Raw genomic sequence first — 6,068 nt, 5'->3', positions numbered from 1 at the left:
CATATAAGGAAACTACAAAAATCGGGCACAGATTATACCTATGCGACCGCATAGGAATATGGATTTTGGCGTTTTTAATCCCTGGAGGGTTACTCGCGACCGCATAGTAGAGTGAACTTCTAAATTGAGTCATTTTAATCCTCAAGTCTCATTCCTTCACTCCTTGACATCCTCTCTTGTTTCTAGTTGCTTCAATGTTCCATTATAACTTCCAATTGGTGCTTAGCTTGATCAATTGCTTGATGTGTTCATCGGATCAACTTTCAGATAATTGCAATTTGGTCCCTGAATTTTCATTTTGCTCCAATTTGGTCCTTTTTCGGCTCTTTTCTCCTGAATTCCACTATTTTCATAGAATCACCTACACTGCATGAATTCGACAAAATTAAGTAATAATTCAATCATTTTACTTGTATTTAAGTCATGTTTGTGATGTAAATAAGTGTGCAAAAACACACTTATCAAAGGGTATCGCTAAATAAATATGGTTATGATCTTCAAATCATACATACGTATTGTTCATTCTCTTCTGCATCTCATCACAAAGAGAAAAAGAAAACTGTGTGTAGATTTGGGAGACAAAATTGCAAAATTCAATCATTGCATTAACCATTTTGATTCAGGTACGCTTCTGCTATAATTCATTTATTTCTTGATGATCCAACATGAAAGATTCAGTGATTTAAAGTATTAAATTATCCTACATTCATCACCCAAAATATTAGTTGGAAAGAGATGGTTGGAGGTGAATTTTGCCTCATTTTAATTCCTTCAATGGACTCTTCAATAAATTCCAGATTACTTTGTTTGAAATTATTACTCTCGAGCCACAAATCTTCAATTTGTGATGGGACCATGTTGGAAGATGTAGAATAAATCGATTTTACCTCTTTATTAGGTTAAATTCGTGGGTCAACTGCATTCCAAAAAGAGGTTGGCTTTTGAGAAGGAAACAAAATGTTTACCGGCAAAAAATGCTATGCGATCACAAGTATAGCTCCCTCATCACATATGCGAAGTCAGTAGAGCTTCTTGCGATTGCACCAAATTTTCAATTTCCTATCTACATCTAACTATTGCGACCTTGCGATTGCTCAAGATTGTGTTTGCAATCGCAGGCACAAAGTATCTTCTTTATCCATTTCGGTCCTCATTTACCACTTTTCACACATCTCAAGTCTTTCCTAATTTAATTTAATCCCATAATCTTACACATTTTATCACTTCGGTCAACATATTCCAAATTTTGAACAAGTACGATCTTTTTATCCACTTCTCATACCTTTTTCTCTAACAGCTTCAACATAGAGTTTTATCTAAGCTAGTAATACATACACATAATTAAGTAGCAATTTCATCAAAGCACTTCCAAACTTACACTTCGGACAACCTAAATAAATAGGTGTAGAAATTACACTTATCAAGCACTTAAGTTTTTTTTGCACTCTCTTAAAGGACTTTCTGAATGACAATTGTTATTAAAGATGAAATGTGGTAATTAATGAAATATTGAACATAAAAACACTAAAGAAAAAGTTAGGAAAATAATTGTTACAATGTAAAAAAGATTGAGACTTTAAATGTAATTAGAATATAGTGCAACAAATAAAAAATGTGGTGTAAATATAATTAACTTTTATATATTTCAAAATCATAATTTGAATATTAAATCAATTGCAAAATATCAAAATAATCGTAAAGCCTTAGCCTTTCATTGGGAATAAAAGCTTATACAGAAATAATCAAAATAATACATCAATCAATGTATACGTTTGTCTCTCAAATTCTGAATTTTTATAAACATATAGATAAAGAGTTTTGAACAAAATTGCTCTTTTTCCTCATTTATACAAGAAGATTATCTATAATCTTTGTAGAATCCAATTATGCTGCAAAACAAAATGAATAACATAATACGCAAACATAAATTTAATTTTTGAAAGTAATTAAGATTACAAAGTCGAGTAACGAATTTATAAGAATTGAATAAAACATATTCATGTTCATGAATGGCCAATGCGTGGGTTTGCCTAATGGGAGATTTGTTTAATTCGTTCATTCTTCAAACAAGAGAATACGATAAAATTAAATTAATCACTTGCTCATAGGTATAATTTATTTTACACATATGGAAACAATGAAGGTAATCAATTTAGATTCAGTCCACATAAGCTGTTAATATAGAATACAAGACCAAAAATTGATTTTAACCAAAATGTATATACAGGCACTTAATAAAGCCCATGTGGAATTTATCAGTGCTAAATTTCTTCATAAATAACATTTATTGTCTAACCGCCATGTAATTTTTTGACACCGGTTGATCTCACCAGAATTTTAATACATTTGCTTGTTTCTACTCTATACAAATTAACATATACTTGTACATGGGAAAATGCATATCCCGATAAATAGTCTAACAAAATCAAGACTTTGTCCTTCAACATTATTTATTTTTGTTGAAATGTGACCCAAATTTCATTGGGTATTGGGGTTTTTGTTAAAAATGTCTTGAAGACGTCTAAAGATGGACAAAGGAGAAGAACTTTGCGCATTTTGGCTCACTAAGTACTCATCTCCTGCTCGAGCGCTCAGAACAGGAAGTGTGTCGCTCGCTGCACATGAGCCTGGCACTCAAGTGCCACTCGCTGCATCGAGGAATGCCGCTCAATCGTGTTATTTGGCCCAGGCCTATTCGGGAGTTCGACAAATTTTGAGATGCACACTCCATCAAAACACTATAGTTATGCTTGTATATATACTCCACAACTTGTTGACTCTTCAAAACATTAGAAAACAATAGATTTTGATTTAGAGCATCAAAACGTATAACATAATCATTATTTTGATTTAGCTAATTGTCCTCCTTTGCCTGTAGTTATTTTCCATCTTAGGTTTCCATGTAAAGTTTCGATGTTCTTGATTGTTTGATTTATTTCATCTTATACATATATCTTGCTTTATTCATAACAAATTGGTATCAGAGCTATATTGATTTTTCGTATGGCAACGATGAAATATAATATTCCATTTTCAGATCGCAACATGAGTTTTTCGCTAGATGCAAGCTGTTCTCCTACAAGTGGAGTTGGATGATGTCCTGTTAGGTTTAATAAAATGCCTTCCACTTGGACAAAGGACGAAAGGCAGCATAGGGATCGAAAGGTTCTATCACAAATTCATCTCCATCTTTCAAATCAAATTCTTCAAGATATTCCTAAGGAGAAAAGTGCAGCTGTATTGTGGTAGAAATTGGAGCAGCTTTTTATGATAAAGAGTTTGACTAGTAAGCTACACTTGAAGTAGCATTTGTATTCTCATCGTATGTCTGAAGGTACGTATATTGAGGATCACTTGACAATTTTTAAAATAATTATAGGTAATCTTGATGTTATGAAAGTTGAATATGCTAAGGAGGATCTTAAATTAATTTTGTTGTGTTCACTGCCATCCTCGTATATGATGTTTAGAGACACTATTCCCTATAGTTGTGATACTCTCACAATTGATGAGGTCTATGGTGCTTTACTGTCAAATGAGAAGATTAATCATCCTGAGGTTGGATCTGAGGGTCAAGTGAAAGGCCTAGTTGTACATAGGAAGAGTCAAGATAAGAGTCTTTATGGTTATATAAGGGGCAGGTCGAAGTTAAGACTTATCACTTTTGGAAAAGGAGGGAACATATTAGAGCTGAATCCTTCAAATGGAAGAACATAAGGATGGCTGCTACTAAAGAAAAGGGAAAGCTACTTGAGGATACTGGAGAAGCTAGTGTTGTTGAAGCTGTCCAAAGTAAAGGAGAGCTTCTGGTGATAAATTGAAAGCTTGTAAAGATTGGATTTTTTATTCAACGTGTACATTCTATATGTGTCCCAATCAGGATTGGTTTACAACATATGAATATAGTTCGAGAGGTACCATAATAATGGAAAACAACACGCCTTACGAAATGGTTGAAATGAACAATCAGGATCAAAATATTTGACTGGGCTATCAAGACACTTACTGATATGAGGCATATTCTAGACCTAATGAGGAATATCATATCCTTGGGTGACCTTGATTTAAAGAAGTACGAATACACTAGTGAAGGTAGAGTTCTAAAACAAAACAAAGGTGCTTTTGTTGTGATGAATGGACAAAGACGTCTATTTCAACTATATATTTTGTAAGGTTCTAAAATTATAGAGGATGTGTCACGACTTCTTTGTTAGATGAAGAAGTTACTAAACTTTGGCATAGATGGATAGGCATATGAGAGATAATGGGATGGCTAAATTGATAAGGATGTGACTTCTTGATGGACAATGTATCAGTAAATTGATGTCCTATGAGAATCTTGTCTTCGGAAAAGAGAGTCGGATTCACTAAAGGGGGACACAACATGGAGGAGAAACTTGATTATATATATTCAGATCTTTGGGGACCGTAAGGATGTCCTCTAAAGGAGGTGCATATTATTTGTTGTCAATAATCAATTTTGTCAAGAAAGTTTGGATTTGCTTCTTGAAGCAAAAGAGTAATATGTTGGATATTTTCAAGAAATTGAAGACAATGACTCAAAAGCAGGCTGGGAAGCATTTAAAATGTGTCCACACATATAGTGGATTGGAGTTTTATTGTAATGAATTTAATAGTTTTTGCAAATCAAAAGGAATTTTGATGCACTATCGGCAGAATGATGTGATAGAATGAATGAATAAAACTTTGATAGAGAAATTTCGTTGTATGCTTTCAAATGTTGGGTTACCCAAGACATTTGTTCCTAAAGCTACTTCACAACTTGTTTTATTACTAACCCCTCACTCTCAATTACTATTGGTAAAATGATACCAGAAGAGGTATGGCCTACATCTCTCCCTAGTTACTCAAATTAAAAATATTTAGATTCCCTGCTTATGCTCGTGTGAATAATGGAAAATTGGAGCCAAAATCTAGAAAGTGTGTTTTTCATAGGGGTTATGAACTTTAGTGTCCAGAAACAAATAAGGTGATCATTAGTAGAGATGTTGTCTTAAATTAACATGCAATAGCTTATAGTTTATATCTTAGAGATTCCAGGTAATACAAAACCAATATAAAGAAATTACTTAGGTGGAGTTGGAGTTAGTTTAATTTCTAAATCAGAGTCTTCACCTTAGTCTAGTTCAGAAGTGAAAGAGAGTCCTTTGCAACGCAATAATCTATTGCTAAAGATAGACATAGAAGGGGTGATTAGACCTCCACAAAATATATGGAGAAGCTAACTTGGTAACATTGAATCTAGCTAAAAATATTGATTCCGGTGAAAATCCTGCTAGATATACTGAAGTAGTGAGTTGCAATGATTGTAGCAAATGGATTGTTGCTATGCAAGATGAGATAAAATCACTTCAAAACGTGGTACTTAGTAAAATTACCCAAGGAGAAGAAAGTTGTTTGATGTAAATTGTTGTTCGAAAGAAGGGAATGTATATCAAAAGTTGAAAGTGCTAGGGGTACAAGGCAAGATTAGTGGCTAAGGGTTCTAGTTAGATTCTAAGTGTAGACTTCATATATGTGCTTTCTCCGATTGTAAAGCATAGCTCAATTAGAGATTTTCTTAGTATTGTGAACAAGAATGATTTGGAGCTTAAGTAATTGGATGTGAAAACAACACTCTTGCATGGATAACTAGAGGAGGAAATATATATGGAATATTTATATTGTTGGGAATCTACTTATCCTACGTAGCAAAAAATAAGATAAATTTCAATTCCCACTAAGGATCTGCTTTGTGTTTAGATAGAAATGGTGATAGAAATTATACCTTTAGCAAGATTTGCAAACTCCTTTGCTTTTCCTCTATTCTAGCAACCTTGATCTGTCACCCACAGCAAACAACACTCTTGCATGGATAACTAGAGGAGGAAATATATATGGAATATTTATATTGTTGGGAATCTACTTATCCTACGTAGCGAAAAATAAGATAAATTTCAATTCCCACTAAGGATCTGCTTTGTGTTTAGATAGAAATGGTGATAGAAATTATACCTTTAGCAAGATTTGCAAACTCCTTTGCTTTTCCTCTATTCTAGCAACCTTGA

This window comes from Olea europaea, unplaced genomic scaffold (assembly GCF_002742605.1).
Source record: "Olea europaea var. sylvestris unplaced genomic scaffold, O_europaea_v1 scaffold644, whole genome shotgun sequence".
Taxonomy (NCBI): domain Eukaryota; kingdom Viridiplantae; phylum Streptophyta; class Magnoliopsida; order Lamiales; family Oleaceae; genus Olea; species Olea europaea.
Note: the sequence above shows the minus strand (reverse complement) of the source record.